The 17,481-nt window shown below is 41.2% G+C and overlaps 1 long non-coding RNA gene and 1 pseudogene across 2 annotated transcripts in view; both read left to right on the forward strand.

Annotated features, from left to right (window-relative positions):
- The first annotated feature begins 1,993 nt into the window (after window positions 1-1,993).
- LOC306965123 (high affinity choline transporter 1-like) overlaps window positions 1,994-17,481 on the forward strand; it is a 33,075-nt pseudogene continuing 17,587 nt past the window's right edge. Inside the window, exons 1-2 of the transcript in view lie at window positions 1,994-2,176; window positions 5,756-5,872. The product of the transcript in view is annotated as a high affinity choline transporter 1-like (transcript). The remainder of the gene's footprint in view (window positions 2,177-5,755; window positions 5,873-17,481) is intronic.
- LOC306965521 lies at window positions 11,531-11,913 on the forward strand. The gene is made up of 3 exons (XR_013793029.1): window positions 11,531-11,553; window positions 11,628-11,704; window positions 11,790-11,913. It is a non-coding gene; the product is annotated as an uncharacterized lncRNA (long non-coding RNA).

Raw genomic sequence — 17,481 nt, forward strand, 5'->3', positions numbered from 1 at the left:
CCAGTTCTGACCGATAAAACTGCTGCCCTGAAAAGTCTCCTGTAGATGGTCCACTGTAATTGCACAACTGCCTGCCAAACACCACGGTGTAGTTGCAGAGGATGTGGACTACCACGCACACCTGCTTGTGGACCGCGTGAAGTGGAAAATTGTGCCAATCCACATAATCCACCTTTACGGGAGGAACAGTGTGACAATGACTATTTGTAAATCTGGTGGACACCAAAGGTATTTCTTCAAAAATAAGATTTGTAATCACTTTGTAATTGCAATCCTTTCACTATAATTTAAATATGCTAACTGATCAAATGCTAAGATAACAGAGTCCACGGCGGCCCTGACATGGTGGACCTGGAAGGGTTTTAACCTTCCAGGTCTACCATGTCAGGGCCGACGTGGTCGCTCACCTCGCAGACTTTAGTGAATATCTCCGTGAGTAAATGACGTACCTTTTATTGCGTTGGGAAGAAGAGGGTTGGGGCTTTAAAACGAGCCCATCCATGCCCCTCTAAGCCTCTGGGAAGCAAAGGTTGCATTGAAAATGTGTGCCGTTGCCATGACAACTCGCTAATGTTAATATATAGAGTCTTTGTCCACGATTTGTATATCATAATTATGTGATCATGTGACTACAATTTGAACAAGCCCATTGGATTCCTAGACACCCAAAACATGGGGTTAGACACCAAAATGACTGGTCTAGGATGAATAATAAAGGAGGATCTCGCCACCCTCTTGGACGCCATCTTGAAAATTAGACCTTTCCAGTGGTCAGATTTTGGTAGACTTTTAGTATGTTAATAAACACACCTGATACTACAGAAAACCATTGAAAAACCTTTTGTAGCAATTTTTTTGGGGTTAGGTGTTTTTTTTTCCATATATGCAGCCGCCTACAAGCGGATTAAACAACTCGGAGCCGTGCATTAGACGGTTATAATGCACTTCATGGAGTAACACCACGACACTGCGCGTCGTGGTGTTCTTGACTCCGCGTCGTGCATATAACCGTTAATCCTTACTTATCAGTGTCATTATCGGTTATCGGTATCGGGACATGCGGAATTATCGGTTATCGGTTCAAATTGGCATCATCGTGCATCACTAGTTTTAAGTGTGAGAGGGACTCAGTTCACCAGTCTCAGACCACGACTCAAGTCTTGAGGCTTTAAGGCACGAGTCCGAGTCGCAACTTAATTCCAACTCGCGTTCGAGTTTCAAATCCCCATCTCTGCTGCGTAGCTGCTAATACTAGGTGCTGGTCCAAAACTACGGGCTGTGAATAAAAACAACTGTAACATAAAGTCAAGAGTATTTGGTAAATTAGCATTAAGTCATTTCACATGTCAGTTTTTCTATAGTGAGACAATGAGAAAAACCTAATCTGGTTTACACTAATGCAACAATACGTTTCCCATGGCATTGTGAAGGTAAATTTATGTTGTCATGACAAATCATTTTCGATTTTTTTTTTCCCTCAGGTCTCAGACAGAGAGATGCAGTGGGTGATCCGGGCCTCTGTGGTTGTAGCTGGTGTAGTCGGGACTGCGCTCACCACTTTGAAAAACAGCTCCATCCCGTTTCTGGTTCCTGGGGGCTGAGGTGGCCTATAGCGAGAGCTATAGGCCACGTCACTGCGGCCAGCGCCAGAAAATGACAGCAAACATAGAGACGATATAGATATGAGCATGACTAAGACAGACCCTCAGGAAGAAGCTCTGGACCCTATGCTGACCACTCTGCAACTGTCTTAGAAACTTGCTGCTAATCCAATGACAGCTGTGTATCATCACATATAAAACATATCTTTGATCCCCACAAATATTACACAAATCACCAAGGCCCACCTGAGAAGCAAGAATTTAGGGATTACTCAACAGACAGGAGGCGTGGTTTCAGCTGTGAGGAGGGGCCATTTTATCCTGCTTTACTCTCTTTTTACATTTTAACACTCACTCACTCGGTCACTCAGTCCTCAGCCCTCAGCTGCATCATGGCGTTGAATATTCCTGGGGTGATTGCTATGGTGTTTTTCTACCTGCTGGTGCTCGGGACGGGCATCTGGGCTTCTGTCAAGTCCAGGAGAGAGAGGAGACGAATGCGGCGTCTGAAATAGAGATGACCATCCTGGGGAACCGTGACATCAGCCTGGTGGTGGGGATCTTCACCATGACAGGTGGGGTCGATAGTTTTGCAGATTGTTTTGGTCTGTTATATAAATAATTAATTTAAGATACAATTTCAACATTTATGCCAAGAAAATTCACTTCAATTATGAAGTCAATTTAAGTTAATTTAAATGTGTACATGAAAAAATGCTTAAAGAAAACATGTGGAAGGCAAACTGCAAAGATTTCGACTAAATGATACACCAGGAGAGGCCAAAGTTTCATGGATAAGTTGGACAATGTCCAGTAAAGAGAAAAGAACACATTGTACAATGACGTCTCTTAATCATTCACATGACATACTTTTTTCATTGTCATTGTTTGTTTCAGGTGGGGAGAGAGGGTGAGATGTGGTTTGGTTGTTTCTGTTCTTTTTTCGTAATATTTGTTGACACAATATGTCTACAAATATTACTGCAGCCCTATGAGGCCACTCCTGCGGTGATATTGGGCTATACACGTTTTGCGTGACTGAGCGCACAGACAAAGACCAGACAGGTGCGCATGTGACATTTCTGACAAACCCCAGGTTAATATATTGTTCGACTTCGGTTCTGTACAAATCCTCACTGCCAAACCATCAACGCAGAGTGACAACAGAAAGCACATGAAAGTATGGCTATAAATAACCTGAGGTTATTTTTTCTTGCCATCTATGATCAACCATCCAAACTTATTTCATTTAGGCTTTTCCAGCAGTTTCCAACAAAAATAAAACAGTAATAAACAGCAAGTTTATTACCGTTTCATTTTCGTCACCCCCTTTTAAATCCCTGAACACAGGGATTTAAAAGGGGGTGACAATATTTGTTGTACATGTTTCATCTCAAGGGACTTCCTGGTTGATTTCGGGGAAAACCAATAGCACTGTTTCCTGGCCACCATTTCTGCAGTTCCTCCATCTTGTGCCGGCAGAACTTTTGCACTAGAAAGCATTGCTCTTTACACACGTTTTAAACAACTATTTTGCTTGGTTTCCAATAATGTTGAACTTTTTAGAGATATATATTGCTCCTGTGATAACGCTGGGATGGTTATAATCAAAGAAACCAGACAGGTTTTTGCAAGGTACATTTTAGAACTTTGGTATTTTAATGAGTGCCTGACTTTGACAGGCCGGCTCAGACGTCGCACGGCCAAACAATGTCTCAGGTGCGGGGGAACCACAGCACCCTGATGAAAAATGGGCGAGATGTGAGAACAGGGCTCTGTTGGAATGCCACTACTCCAGTAACGCTCGTCAGAGGATGTGGGAGAAATGGTCACTTAGAAACCTACAGTCCAAACTCACAGCGAAACAACTAGTAGCTCAGTGTTCCAACATCCATAAACAGCAACTGCTATCATAACTTCAGATGGACGAGGAACAAAACACCAATGCTACGGCAAGGGGGAGCCAGGACACCAGGTCAGAGGGAAGTTAACACCAACACCCCCAACGGAGATTGGTAAATGAAGCCCCAATAAGTGCAATCACACTAAATGAGGCAGTGGCTGACCACCAAGATCATGGCAAAAATGTGCAACCAGGCAACCCAGAAACCAATTACCGAGGCTTAGTGAAGTACCATCATTTAGTCTCCTAGAAGATGTGAATGCAGCTCTGAGAGCGATTTCTACATCAACCATCACTGAAACCAATGAGCTGATATACTCCACAGCAGCAGTGATCCTAGAGACGCTTGGCTATCGTAAGAGCAACCATGAGATGAAATACCCACCATGGGAAAGAAGGCTGGAGGATAACATCAAGGCAGCGCGGAGAGAAGTGAGTCAATTGACAGAGGAATAAACCAGCTGTTCTCAACTCAACCAGCGAAAGTGCACGCCCAATGGCAGGGTAACAATAGTAGAGCAGACCCACCGAGGCTGCAAACTGAACAGTGCTGTGGCTGGTAGCTTAGAGAGGACCACAGCACCAGACCAGAATGATTCCCCTCTATATTTTTTATACTGAGGGGGATCAGTCTGGACCCCGATCCTGTGCAATCAGATTAGTTTGTTTGCGTCACGTGTTGTTCACGGGCAGCAGCGGCGTTTGAAGTGTTTGGAAGGTGGGGGGACAACTTCGAGAAGGGGGGGGACTAAATCCAAATCGGGCCAAAGATGTGAGTGCCTTACTTCAGGAAAACATGAGACTCGATCCGCTCAGCAGCGCACCTCCTCCTCGCAGCTGGGTGGACATATAAGGCTATAAGGCTGCTGTTCTCCTGTCCAGCCCGGGCTTTATGACGCTTTGGGAAAAACTTAGTGAATTAAGCGTTCATATGAGATGGCGCGCTGGTGTTTACATCCACATTTATTCAGCTTCAGCCACACCCGTTAAAGGAATAGGCCACCGTTTTTACATACTAAGATATGTTCTTAGCTCACTTTAGTCGAGTTAATATATCCCCGTCTGGTCTTTGTCCGCGCGCTCTGTCACGCAAACGGAGCACATACGCAGCCTCTCCCACATGTCACATAGCTCCGAAAAAGCTCACGATAGAAGCTACCAAGCTCTTCCACGTGTTCCCTATTTAAATAAAGTTACGTGAAGTGTTTTCATGCGAAGTATATTTACACAGAAATGTAGCATGTCGATTTTATAAGCAAATAAAAAGGGGGACTATATTGTGAGGCGTAATGATACGAGGAGTAAAACGTCCGCGCAGTAACTCCTAAAGGTTATTGACGGAAGTGAGCGGGGGAAGTCTTTAGGAGTTACTACGCGGACGCTGTGCTCCTCGTATCATTACGCCTCACAATATAGTCCCCCTTTTTATTTGCTTATAAAATCGACATGCTACATTTCTGGGTAAATATACTTCGCATGAAAACACTTCACGTAACTTTATTTAAAAAGGGAACACGTGGAAGAGCTTGGTAGCTTCTATCGTGAGCTTTTTTGGAGCTATGTGACATGTGGGAGAGGCTGCGTATGTGCTCCGTTTGCGTGACAGAGCGCACGGACAAAGACCAGACGGGGATATATTAACACGTCTAAAGTGAGGTAAGAACACATCTTAGTATGTAAAAACGGTGGCCTATTCCTTTAACTCCTGCAATCGCAAACAACCAACTCAGCGCTTGTATCTTCACATTTTCCACAAACACAGCTAAGATTGAGTCAAATGAATAATTCCGATGATGTTTGGCTAAGTTAGAGTCCACACTGCGAGGTTTAGAAGCATGTTGAGCGGTTGAACACTCGTGCTAGCCCGGTGCCGTTTCCTCAAACTCACGCTTCACTCAAGCTTCATCACCCGCTTTGTAAACACATCCAAAACTGATGTTCCTTACCTTAAAGTTACTGGTCAGGCCCTTGTATTGATGAAGACAGGGAAACACGCTGCCCACCTGCCGCCAACCGCAAAAAGTCCTGCTCCTTCATGTGATAATCCGTGAAAAACTCTGACACAATGCAGGAAAAGGACACAGCAATTTTTATTTTTAAGGCCTATTTCAGTTTAAGCGTTGCTTTCAGTAAAAGGTTTACAATAAATAAAATCAATATATATGGGTGTTTACATACCCATGTCATGCTCACCATGTGCTGAAATGAGTGGTGTAAAATACTCAAATGTTCTATGTTGATAATTCCACAGCTACATGGGTTGGAGGAGGTTTCCTTGTGGGCTCCACTGAGATGGTCTACACCCCCTCCATGGGACTGACCTGGACAATTCTCATGACGGGGGCCTATTCTGTTTCATATCTACTTTGTAAGTATTTCAGGTTTGTATTATTATTGATTGACTGCGGAATTCTTCCGCAGTCAATTATTGGTTTTCATGTTCTTTATTATTATTCCTCTTCCATCTTTTTCCCGATTTTCTAGAGCTTTCAGCACCTTCATGCTTTGTGCAATTTATGCAAGTTATGCATCAAAACGTTCCGCATGTTGAGGAGAAGGGTGCTATTACTTTTGGGAATTCGGCCAAAATGTCGGAGATTTTTCCCATTGACTTATAATGGGGCTGCCGCAAATCCATGCTTTTCTGCACTTTTTTCTGCATTTTATGCAATTTCTGCACTTTGTGCATGTTCAGCTTATGCAACTTGTGGGTTTTGAGAAAAAATTGTCCTTCTGCAGATTTCCAGTTTTTTTTATACGAGAGTTTGACATTTTTGCATTGGTGTGTATGTGCAAATCCAGCCAATGGGGAGACTCCAGGCCTTTCAGCCATTTGTGCAGCTTCTGCCAATCAAGCACTTTCAACAGTTTGACCAGTTTATGGAATTTAAAAGTTTATGCAATATTAACAATTTATGCAAATTAACCACTTTATGCATTTTAAACCGTTTATGCAACTTAAGAGTTTATGCCATTTAGGATTTATGCATTTTAAAGAGTTAATGCAATTTACATAATTTATGCAAATTAACCCATTCATGCATTTTACCACTTTATGCAGTTTATGCAACATGACATTTTATGCAGTTTATGCAAATAAAGCAATTTATGCAATTTGAACAGTTTATGCAATTTCTGCATTCGCTTCCCGCATTTCCGCAGTCAATCGCAATGGTGCGACAAATGGTTGACTGCGGAATCCTTCCGCAGTCAATAATTGGTTTTCATGTTCTTTATCCATTATTATTGATTGACTGCGGAATCCTTGCGGAATCCTTCCGCAGTCAACCATTGGTTTTCATGTTCTTTATTGATTGACTGCGGAATCCTTCCGCAGTCAATAAATGGTTTTCACGTTCTTTATTGATTGACTGCGGAATCCTTCCGCAGTCAATAAATGGTTTTGGTGTTATTTATCTATTATTATTCCGTCTTTTTCCCGTTTTTCTGCAGCTTTCACAACTTTCACAATTTCAGCGATTTCCACAAGTTATACATGAAAACGTTCCGCATGTTGGAGAGAATCCTGCTATTACTTTTGGGAATTCTACAACTTCCGGTTTTTCCGCCGATATTCGGCCGATTTTTCCCATTACTTATAATGGGGCTTCCGCAAATTGATGTTTTTCTGCAACCTTTTCCAATTTTTTTGCAATTTCTGCAGTTTGTGATTGTTCAGGTTCCACAACTTGTCAGTTTTCAGAAAAAATTTGAGTTCTGCAGTTTTCCATTTTTTTTTCTACGGGCTTGGGAATTCTGCCATTGATTTGTATGGGGAAGGCTCCCCATTCATTTTAATAGGATTTCTGATACAGTGAAGTCTGTGAGTGATTTAAACAGTTTATACAATGTTAAGACTTTATACAATGTCAAGAGTTTCTGCAATTTCAACAGTTTTTACAGTTTCTGCAACAAAATAGGGATTTTTGCAATTACAACACAATTATGCAACTAAATAGGGATTTTCACAATAAAAGCACTATAATGCAACTTAATAGGGATTTTCACATGTAAAGCACTATAATGCAACTTAATAGGGATTTTCACATGTAAAGCACTATAATGCAACTTAATAGGGATTTTCGCATATAAAGCACTATAATGCAACTTAATAGGGATTTTCACAATAAAAGCACTATAATGCAACTTAATAGGGATTTTCACATATAAAGCACTATAATGCAACTTAATAGGGATTTTCACATGTAAAGCACTATAATGCAACTTAATAGGGATTTTCGCATATAAAGCACTATAATGCAACTTAATAGGTATTTTTGCATATAAAGCACTATAATGCAACTTAATAGGGATTTTCACATGTAAAGCAGTATAATGCAACTTATTAGGGATTTTCACATATAAAGCAGTATAATGCAACTTAATAGGGATTTTCACATGTAAAGCACTATAATGTAACTTAATAGGGATTTTCACATGTAAAGCACTATAATGCAACTTAATAGGGATTTTCACATATAAAGCACTATAATGTAACTTAATAGGGATTTTCACATGTAAAGCACTATAATGCAACTTAATAGGGATTTTCACATATAAAGCACTATAATGCAACTTAATAGGGATTTTCACATGTAAAGCACTATAATGCAACTTAATAGGGATTTTCACATGTAAAGCAGTATAATGCAACTTATTAGGGATGTTCACATATAAAGCAGTATAATGCAACTTAATAGGGATTTTCACATGTAAAGCACTATAATGTAACTTAATAGGGATTTTCACATGTAAAGCACTATAATGCAACTTAATAGGGATTTTCACATATAAAGCACTATAATGCAACTTAAAGAACAACTAACCCCAAAATCAACTTTTTTGTCTAGCTAAGTTGTATAAATGGGTATCTTATAGTGTTGTCTACATGTATCTGTCACTATTTTAACAATTTAGTGCATATTTGTTGAAATCCTGTCTTTGTGTCCCAAACCGTCTGTGTGGCGCCATCTGCACCTTATCGAGTGCATTACATGCTTTACTGTTGGTCTCCTTTGTGATTAGCTCTGAGCGGGCCGCTTACGTCAGCAGGAGGGCGCCGACGTCAGCGGCCTCTCTTCTGTGGAGTATAAAAGCAGCCCACTCCGCACACGCCCCCGTAGCGAGTTGGAGTTTGGAATAGCGAGTGTCTTTTATATCGATTTTCAGGTTTGCGATTTATTAGCGTAGCTTTTAGTTAGATTTATTACATAGCTTTTAGTTAGATTTATTAGCATAGCGTTTAGTTATATTTATTAGCATAGCTTTTAGTTAGATTTATTAGCTTGTTGTAGTTTTGATAGTTATTAGATTTAGTTGTAGTTTAGTCTTAGTGAGAGATTAGTAGCATTTAGCATAAGAATTAGCTAGGTTAGCTGTATTTAGTGTTCTGTATTGTGTAATATTAGGTGTAGTGTTGTAGTCTTGTTTGTTAGGATGGGGAGAAAGTGTAGTGTTGTAGGTTGTCATAGTTCTGTAGGTTTACATTACTTTCCTCAGGACTTAGAAATTAGGCGCCAGTGGCTGCGCGCAATTGGCCTGGGGGAAAACTGCGAACTCCCGCCTCGTGCTGGAGTTTGCAACCAACATTTTACTTGCGATTCCTTCGCCAACTCCTTGGAGTTTGAGCTGGGCTACAGTAAGGTTCTTCGTTTGAAGAATGAGGCAGTCCCCACCCTTGCTCTTCCACGACTGAGCCCACCGACACTGCTGCCCCGCCAGCAGGACGATTTCAGGCGCCAATCTGAGGTGAGTGAGAATAATAACAACCTAAAACTGCTACTAATGTCATGTAAGTAGAATTTCGATAGTGCACGTTGAAATAGATTGTAGTAGTGTCTCAAACAATGCGGGATCTGGCGTGTAAATAAACTATGCACTGGGTGAGGCTTGTGGCTGCGTGTGCTCCAAGCGGTGCGCCCCGCACTCGTTCACTTGACTTGGGCAGAGGAACAGCAGTCTGCATCCATCAGCTGCCTGGCAACTCTCTAACCCCGCTCAAACAGAGAGCTATGAACCGCATGAGACGGTGAGCTGACAGTTACACCGCTGTATATTATGACATGTGAACTTTTATAGCCTTTTGTAGCTAGCGGGAGTGGCTAATGCATCAGTCTGCACAACAAAGTTACGCTAAGACCGCGCGTAATTGTGCTTGAGACTGAGCACCAAACTAGTCTACATTTTCGCGATGACAGTAGCTTTCATATTTGACAACAGCTGCGCAAAACGTGAGTGCATCTACAAGCTAACCTATAAAGCTAACGGATAGCTATCATTTAATGTGTGGCTAAACTGACCGGGCAGGTGCCCGTGGCTCCGCGCGCGCTCGTGTGATATGTGATCGTGGTCAGTGAGGGGCGAGAGGGCTGACCACTCCAGGTGGACCGTATGGTCATTGGGTGCTCAGGTGCTGGGCTTATGTTGGCTTACGTTCACTAATCGGCATTAGACAACAATGAAATGCACTAAGGAAATGTGACACATTACCCTTCTTCTGTAGTGTACATTTTAAAAATAATATGTATTTTTACGTTTTCAGCCAGTGACCAGAGAATTTGGCTGCCAGACTGATCCAGTCATTGTAAGTCATGCAAGTGTCCAGGCCAATGTGAAGCCGAGCAGGCGAAGCAAAGGTGATATCTCTTTTTATTGTTTATACAGTCATTTTATTTCTAAAAACACTCTGTTTTGTGTAAATGATAATTACGGCCATTTTTAACATGTTTGTTTATTTTGTTTGTGTTTTGTACAGCTACTCAAGCCCGGACCGCTTACACAAGCGTCGGTTGTGGTACTGAGGACCTGATGGAAATCCCTCTTCCTGACAGTCCCAGAGCAGCCTCTACACCAGGGGTGTCAAAGTCAAATGGATGGGGGGCCAAATGAAAAATTTAGGAACAAGCCGAGGGCCGGACTGATCGAATGTTCATTGAAAAAAATGTAATGACCGCATATAGTCTAGTGATCCCCATTAAACAGACTGAAAACCTAAAAATATACTACTATTCAGATGAGTCGTGATGTCACACAGAAAAGTCCAGTTCTCAGTGTCCACCTTCCGTTTTGCTATTTTTAAGGGTAGACTATCTGAAAGTTGACTTTTGAAGTGATGCTAATGCCCGCTGATGAATAATGAAAGGAAGTGGCCTCCCGCTCGGAGCGCCACCGTTGCATTGTGGGAAATGTAGTGCGTTGGTGCGTGTAAAGTACCTGGATGCTGCTGGCGTGCAGTGACCTGCGGGCCAGTTCTAATAATAAAATTATATAATCCCAGGGGCCAGAAAAAACCCTCTCGCGGGCCGGATTTGGCCCGCGGGCCTTGACTTTGACATATGTGCTCTACACCTTTAAAAAGGAGAAGGTGTGAGGTGTCAGCGTCTGACCCCAGCTTCCACATCGATGACAGTGCCAGCACTGTGAACTGTTCAAGGTACAAAGGAAATCTAGCTTTTTAATAGAAAAAATATATACAGCTTCCTGTTTTTTTGAGGGATGAAATATCCTTTATTTTATATAGCATTCCCACTGAAGTCCCTCCACACAAGGACAAAAAATATATTGTTCACGAGGACCAACTGCTGGAGCTGTTCAGGCGATGTCCTGTCTGCACTGGTCGCTGTGCTGTGGACACCATCACCATCGGCACACTGCTGCGGGTCACTCAACAGTGTCCTCGCTGTGAGTTCTCCAATCAGTGGTCCAGTCAGCCCATGGTGAACAACATCCCAGCTGGAAACCTACAGCTCTGTGCTGCTGTGCTGTTCACCGGCTCATCATTTAGCCAGATTTCAAAGGTACAGCACAAATTATTTTGTTTGGATTTTGTTTCCATCTATTATCAGTTGATAACCTATTTTTTCCTTTTATAGTTCTTGGGGGCCTTCAATATTCAGGGACTGTCAGAGCAGTGCTTCTACAGGCATCAGGCAAAGCTCCTCATCCCTACGGTCAACTGGCAGTGGAAGTTGGAGCAGGATGACCTCATCAGGGAGGCTCTTGAAAGCGGCTCTGTGTCACTGGGTGGGGACATGCGGGCAGATTCACCTGGTAAATACATTTCATTAACATTTATCAGAAGTATTAATTAAAAGTCAGCTAACGTACAACTTGCATTCGTGTAGGACATTCGGCCAAATATGGCAGTTACACGATGATGAATCTCAGTAATAACAAAGTCATTGACATCCAACTAGTCCAGGTAATGGAATTCAAGGAATGTTTCAATATGTAATTTGGGATCACTCTGTGCATTTCAGCACCTAATTTATTTTTTGTCTTATTAGAGCAATGAGGTTGGAAACAGCGTGCGCATGGAGAAGGAGGGCTTTGTGCGGAGTCTGACTATGCTGGAAGAGAGGGGTGTCAATGTGGAGGCCATTGTGACGGACCGACACACCGGCGTGCAAAAGTTTTTAAGGGAGGAAAAGAAGGAAATCAGGCACTACTTTGACCCATGGCACATGGGAAAGGGTATGCATTTGGGGAATGCTGTGTAATATTATGGTTATTCTGCATTTAGTAAATATGTATTTTAAACTCTAGGAATTGGGAAAAAAATTGATGAGCTCGCAAAGAGAAAGAGCACCCAGGACGCTGGCCAGTGGAGAAAAAGCGTGGTAAATCATCTCTATTGGGCAGCTTCGACTTCCACCTCGGGACAAGAGGCTGTCGCTAAGTGGACGTCTGTGGCCAACCACATGCAGAATGTGCACACGCACGACAATGCCCTGTTCCCTCGGTGCCTACATGGGCCTCTGGTTGGGGAAGGGTCAAGAGTGTGGCTCAAACCAAGTAAGTTTTGCATTTGTTATCAGTAATACTGGCCCTTTACTCATTGTATTTTATGTACATTTCAAAAATGTAAGGTTGGCATTGTCATTCGAAACAAAAATTGCTTTACAATTATGTCATGGTAATTTACTCTGTAGGCACAGCAGCATGTGAGAGGCTCAGTGACATTGTGTTGGCTCCACGCTTTGTGAAGGATGTGGAGAAAATCAGCCCGGTGTACCACACGTCAACCCTTGAGGCCTTCCACAGCCTGATAATTAGGTTCTCCCCCAAAAGTGCAGGCTTCTCCTTCAGAGGAATGTTAGCAAGGTAATACATACATACATTTAAAAAAAAAAATGTTGTGTGAATCTGTACCTAAATATGTTGTAGGTTGCAAATTGCTGCCCTGCACTACAATGAAAATGCTACAAGGTCACATGCTACAACACTTGAAGGTGTACTGCGGTATGCGATAGTGTACCCAAAGTACAAACGTGGAGACTACACCGTGCGAGCCTTGAAGACCAGAGCTACCTCAGGTATGTCACATTAAAAACAACACAACCAATGCTTTTACAAAGACAAATGTTTTGTGCTTTGTTTACAGTCTACATAGACCAACTAATGGCCCTGCTGTTTGAAAGTGTGGTTGAGGATCCTCTCCCATACCAGGAGCACACAGACAAAGTACCTGTGCCTGAACCACTCTGTGCCCAGTATGAGAGGCCAGACAAGCAGGAGGCTGTGAGCAGGCACAGGTCCAGATTTTTCAAGAGGACATAAGGTGAGCATGTTAAGTTTTGGCTTGATTATTTTGTGTGGCAAATATATTACGTAGATTACATAGCTAGTTTATAATGCTAGACTATAGTGCTAGTTTAGCAAATGTAGAATAAGTAAGGATTAAACAACAAGAAGCTGTGTATTACACAGGTTTAATGCACAACGCAGAGTCAGTTTTTTCAGATGATTTATCTAAAGCGACTTCCACAACAATAGTAGCTTAATTTTTAATCATTACTGTGGAAATTGCTGCAGTGGAGTGATATAGAACATGATTTTCAGACGAACTGTGCGATTACAGGGAAATAATGCACCAGTTATCATTAGAATTCTCAGATGATTATGGATTGACTGTGGAATATGCATTATTATATTTTCAGACTGGCCTGGCAGTATGGAACAAAATCTTTTCAGAATGCAGACTGTGTTGCCTGAGAGCAGTGGCTAACCATGAACCAAAGTCCAGTGGATGAAAAAAGCCCGTGTATGAGTGGTTTTCTGGATTTTCCAGCTTGAGGTGTGTGCAAGACAGGACTGGCCACTCATTTGAACTGTCATAAGTACCTGTAGGTGAGCACATCACAATATTGCTCGACTCGCATTAAAATTCTAACAAATGTAGCATAGGAGTATTGTATTTTACACCAGTAAGTGGGAGAATCGTTTTTAGTGTTGACCAATAAATGCATTTGTTGACACCTATCATTTTGTTTATATTACTATTTCCCCAAGTGGTTTATATTTCTTCTCATTGAAAACAGTTTTTTGCCTTATTGAGGACTATATTTTAAATGTAAATTAGAATGATGCTAACACATCTTGCACGCAAAAATGTATGCTGAGTTGTAACAGACTTTTCTTGTCCATGCAGAGTCAGAGGTGGAGAAAGAGGTGGAGAAAATGCATGCAAACCATTCTTCATGTCCACTGTATGTATCGGATCACACGGTGATGCATTTGATCAGTATATTGATGACAGACTTCCCTTTTAAAGTAATTCATGTCTTTGTGTGTGTGTTTTTTTTATAGCATTTCAATTCACATTTTCAGACGACCTCTCTATCGGGCAAAGAAAGAATGTTTCTGGAAATGGAGGCACATTGGACAAGGACAGTCACCAACCACATATAGAACGATGGGAGTAAACATTGCAATATGAAGAATTCTATAAGCTGACATGCCACTGGACAACATAGTAGATGAAATCAATGTTCCATGCAAGATTTAATTGTAGACACTGATCAGCAATCCAAGAACAAAATGAAGCCTTTAGCTGTTTCTGTCAGATATTTCACAGGATGGTTTGGTGAGGTAGAACCAGCACCACTTTGTCTCTAGAAGCTGAAAACTTAATGGTGCATGTGTAATTATTTTAGTTGGTATTGCTGGGTTGCAGGTTCTATAATGTGATGTCACACTCCCCAGTGGGGAGGCAGGAGCCAGTTTTTCATATTAACTGCATTACACTTTCACAAGTTGCAGCCAAAAAAATAAATGTATGAATTACAAAAATGATCACTAATTTCAGTCACTGGGTCCATTATCTTTCTTATACAAGACCAAACATTTCCTCAAAAATGAAATAATTGTACCTCTATATAACATTATAGGCCTTTAGAACACTAACCTGCAACCCAACAACTGTATAGCCATAAGAAGTCAACTTTGTCTCCCGTGCATTGAGAAGACCTGCATGTATGCATGCATGCAGCATACTGTACATGAGCTACTGCTACTTGGTTAATTTAAGCCATCCTGTAGCTCAACTCTGGATGCAAGAATTCAGCTTTACTGCTATGTTTTTAATGCCTTTTCCCCTCAAAACTGTAATTATAATCAATCTAAAAGGCGTATCAAAGTTTGATGGATGATCGAGCCACATTTAAAAATTCAGTTCAGTGTGTTCTAGTTCTGATTCTATAAATTAAGTATTAAACAGTCAAGTTCGATATTGTATGGCAAGTATTAATTTAAATTTTATTTGTTCAATTTGTTTATTGCACACATCTAGGTAGACTAAGTGAATAGAGTACCACATGCAGCTTGATCCTCAAATGAAATATAAACTGTCATTATTGATTGATTGATATTGTCGTAGTAAGATTAACAAACAAAAAATTGCATTGGGTAATTGCAATGTTGTAAAAGCCAGGAAGTACAAAATTAAGTAAGAAAACTTACAAAAAAAATAAGATCTATCATTTTCACTATTTCAACTAAATAAGCATACATGTAAAGACTTTATTATAGCCTTTACTCATCATTTAGTGGTGGTCCAGTGCGTGTGTTACATTGGTTAAACCTGTAATTCACTAAATGTAGTAATAATAAAAAATGACTTTGTGGACCCAAGAGCCTACTGTTACAGACCCTTAGTTAAGCCTTTAGATAAACATGGATGATTTATCTGCTTTATCTTCAATGACCAACCGAAAACTATTTCTAGGACAGTGTTCTTGCACAATATTTTTTTTTTTTATGTGACATGTTTTGTGCACTTTGCTGTGAGAGAAATAAAATAAAGCTTTGTAATACATATAATAAAGTCTCTATACCTCACACATTCTCTGCTTGGGACACTGAGATACATCTGCAATGCTTATGTAGACCACAGTGAAAAGTCTACATCTAAAATAGATCGGTAGATTCTGAAAGCAGCCAGGACAGTTACGTTTGGTCCCTTAGCTGCGATGCTCACATCGATCTTGCTCAATGCTAAGCCGTTAGCTTTGTAAATGACAGCGGAATCACTAATAAAATAACCCCGCGCCTCAGAGCAGTCTCGGGTACAAGGCCGCTGTCTGCCACGATGCCTGTCCTGTGTAAAGAGAGCTGTAGAGCTGTCTCACCATGTTGCTAAATAAGTTAGCTCGCTGTGCTCGAACTTTGTTTACGAGGAGCGTTGCGAGTGCATCGTTAGTCAAATGACTCAGGCCTGTCAATCAGACCCCGAAACCCCTCCCACCCCTCACCCCTCCCGCGTGCCCCTTAGTCCTCCAGGCAACGCCCCTTTTCTGTTGAGATTTTCAAATCTGACACTCTCAGGCTGAGCCTCTGGAAGGGGGGGTTAGATACCCTTTAATAGGGATTTTCGCATATAAAGCACTATAATGCAACTTAATAGGGATTTTCACATGTAAAGCACTATAATGCAACTTAATAGGGATTTTCACATATAAAGCACTATAATGCAACTTAATAGGGATTTTCACATGTAAAGCAGTATAATGCAACTAAATGAGGATTTCACGATAAAAGCACTCTTATGCAATTATGAATTTTTTCCCAATTTTTATGCAATTTTTGCAATTTCTGCATTAGTAGCCTACGATTCCGCAGTCAATCGCAATTGCGCAGCAATTGCAAAATTTTCTAGTATTATTATTAAACTTCCGTTTTTTTCCCGTTTTTCTGCAGCTTTCACAGCTTTCACAATTTCAGCGATTTCCACAAGTTATACATCAAAACGTTCCGCATGTTGGAGAGAATCCTGCTATTACTTTTGGGAATTCTGCAACTTCCGGTTTTTCCGCATTCGGCCGATATTCGGCCGATTTTTCCCATTACTTATAATGGGGCTTCCGCAAATTCACAGATTCTGCAGTTTTTTCCACAGTTTCAGCAATTTCTGCAGTTTGTGCTTGTTCAGCTACCACAACTTGTCAGTTTTCAGAAAAAAATAGAGTTCTGCAGTTTTCCAGTTTTTTTCTACGGGCTTGGGAATTCTGCCATTGATTTGTATGAGGAAGGCTCCCCATTCATTTTAATAGGATTTCTGATACAGTGAAGTCTGTGAGTGATTTAAACAGTTTATACAATGTTAAGAGTTTCTGCAATTTCAACAGTTTTTACAGTTTCTACAACAAAATAGGGATTTTCACAATAATTGCACTATAATGCAACTTAACAGGGATTTTCACATATAAAGCACTATAATGCAACTTAATAGGGATTTTCACATGTAAAGCACTATAATGCAACTTAAAGGAATAGGCCACCGTTTTTACATACTAAAATATGTTCTTACCTCACTTTAGACGTGTTAATATATCCCCGTCTGGTCTTTGTCCGTGCGCTCTGTCACGCAAACGGAGCACATACGCAGCCTCTCCCACATGTCACATAGCTCCGAAAAAGCTCACGATAGAAGCTACCAAGCTCTTCCACGTGTTCCCTATTTAAATAAAGTTACGTGAAGTGTTTTCATGCGAAGTATATTTACACAGAAATGTAACATGTCGATTTTATAAGCAAATAAAAAGGGGGACTATATTGTGAGGCGTAATGATACGAGGAGTAAAATGTCCGCGCAGTAACTCCTAAAGACTTCCCCCGCTCACTTCCGTCAATAACCTTTAGGAGTTACTGCGCGGACGTTTTGCTCCTCGTATCATTACGCCTCACAATATAGTCCCCCTT

Source organism: Gobius niger, assembly GCF_951799975.1.
Source record: "Gobius niger genome assembly, chromosome: 7".
NCBI lineage: Eukaryota > Metazoa > Chordata > Actinopteri > Gobiiformes > Gobiidae > Gobius > Gobius niger.